This window comes from Pteropus medius, unplaced genomic scaffold (genome assembly GCF_902729225.1).
Source record: "Pteropus medius unplaced genomic scaffold, Ma_sr-lr_union100, whole genome shotgun sequence".
NCBI lineage: Eukaryota > Metazoa > Chordata > Mammalia > Chiroptera > Pteropodidae > Pteropus > Pteropus medius.
Genome location: NW_024341753.1, coordinates 617461 through 619786, shown reverse-complemented (window position 1 = coordinate 619786; position 2326 = coordinate 617461). Strand labels below are relative to the sequence as shown.

The window sequence follows — 2326 nt, the reverse complement described above, 5'->3', positions numbered from 1 at the left end:
TGTTTCAGGATGTTTCATGAGATTTGGTGGACAGAGCAGGGCAGAGATGCTTTAGAGTAAAATGGGCAATGGAGGATGCAACTTGCTCATCTAGGGTGAATTTGGGTGTGTGAAGCAAATTAACTAAAGGATAAACCAATTTCTAGTCATGATTTGGGTAAAAAGAAAGCATATAGAAAACTCAAATGGCATACAAAACTTAAAAATTCCATCTGGGTTTTAATAAAAATAAGGAGGTCAATGTAAAAGTGGACAAACTCGTCTATAGCCATGCCACTCTGAACACCTGATCTTGTCTGATCTCAGAAGCTAAGCAGGGTCAGACCTGGTTAGTACCTGGATGGGAGACCACCTAGGAATACCAGGTGCTGTAGGCATTACAAAAAATAAAAGTGGCCAAACTCAGTTTTTTTCTGAGATTTAGCAATAGTGCTCTGGTCTCTGGAGAGGGAAACTAATAAAAGCTCAAAGATTATGGAAGGATTGGAATTTAAAATGAAATAGAAACTCAGAGTAAAAACCAAGTCGGAAACAATGTCATATATACTGAAATGCTGAGACAGAACACATAAGTCAGAGGAAAGTGATGGCAACAAAAAAGCAGATGAAAAATATGTTTTAAATATTTTAACTGTAAATCATATATCTACAAATTAAAGTAGCTTTTTATGCTGAAATAATGACAGGAAAAAAATTGAATTCCAATTGACTCGAAGAATTTAAGTGCCACCTAAGTGCCTAAAATAATACACAGGAGTGACTTTAGAAATAAGTCAATATTTAATTTATACTTTAGATTTATCTTAATTCAAGAAATTTGGCAACAAAAAACTCATATTTTTTTATTTTAAAAAATGCTTTAAAAGCATTAGTTGACAGATGTCCACTTTAATAGATAAAATACACTTTTAAAATTATGTCAGAACTATTTCCCCCCTTAAAATTTCATTATTCTGTAATATAGCTCACTAGCCTGGCTTGCTTTGGACAAAATGACTCATATCTCAGGTGTTAAGAAAGCTGTTCATTCTACTGCACATATGTATATATGGAATTATTAAGTCAACTTTGTGCATGAATTTAGTAACTTAATTAGTAGAGTTGAATTTTAAAACTTATTTCTATAAATGACCTAGTCCATAATAATATTTGTCCCTGTGGGCTGCAATTCTAAGAATTTTAATCATAATCTCCTTTTCAAAGTTAAATCTTTCTCAGCTTCTTTTCATTAAGAAAACTATTTATATGAAATGCTTGGCAAGCAAGAACAAATCCTCAGCTCTACTTAGCAAATAATAATAACTGAAAAAACGTTTAAATTCATAGTTAATGCTTTCAACACTTGTAAATCCGGAGTTCATATTTGGGGTGTGTGTGTGTGTGTGTGTGTGTGTGTGTGTGTGTTTCTAATTTCTAAAATCAAGGGTGTGCACTCTTGATTATATACAGTGCCATATCCCCCAGACATACCACATTAGGAGTTTGAATAATATAGTCTCTCAGTTTCTGACATCTATGAATATCAGGTGCTCATTGTTTCCTGTATCATAAACACGGGTTTATCTATCCAAATGGATTTACCTTAGATAAGAGCAATTATTAAGGTTAATAAAGTAATGTTTATAAAGAAACTGAATTGCTCACAGCACATTCTCTACTTCCTGCCTTTGCCTTATGTCTTACAGGTTAAGTATAGGGTAGATATTGCTCACAAATTTCTGGTTACCCATTCCCTTCTGCACACATAGGTGACCAGCTTCTCCAGCCCTCTCATACATAGTTTGTGGCAGTAAAAAACTTTTTATTTACCTGTACCATAAAGAGCCTTGTGTTGTGACAACGGAATCAGATTGAAACAGGCTGAACCTCTGCGTTGCTCACTGAGTAAAGCACAGCTGCCCTCAATAGTCACCAGGCTTACATTGGACTGGTTCTTTATGTAAAGATGCACATTTAAAGATTCATTTAACTTTATTCCAGGTCTGTGGGATTGTAAAGAGGAAAGAATTAAACATCTGTCGTTGAATGATGTCTTAGTTGTTTATGCTGATATAACAGAACACCATAGACTGGATGGCTTATAAACAACAAATATTTTTTTTACAGTTCTGGAGACTTGGAAGTTAAAAATCAAAGTGCTAGTAGATTTGGTGTCAGATGAGAGTTCATTTCCAGGTTCATGGATAACCATCTTTTTGCTTGACCTTGCATGACAGAATGAGTAAGGAAGCTTTCCTAGTCCTCATTTATAAGAACATTAATTCCATTCATTAATGGGGCCTCCACTCTCATGACCTAATCACCTGCCAAAGACCCAAACTCCTAA

General features: G+C 34.6%; 1 pseudogene; it reads left to right on the top strand.

The window, feature by feature from the left end:
• Positions 1 to 260: 260 nt before the first annotated feature.
• LOC120593364 (uncharacterized) lies at positions 261 to 377 on the top strand (annotated as a pseudogene).
• The last annotated feature ends 1949 nt before the right edge of the window (positions 378 to 2326 follow it).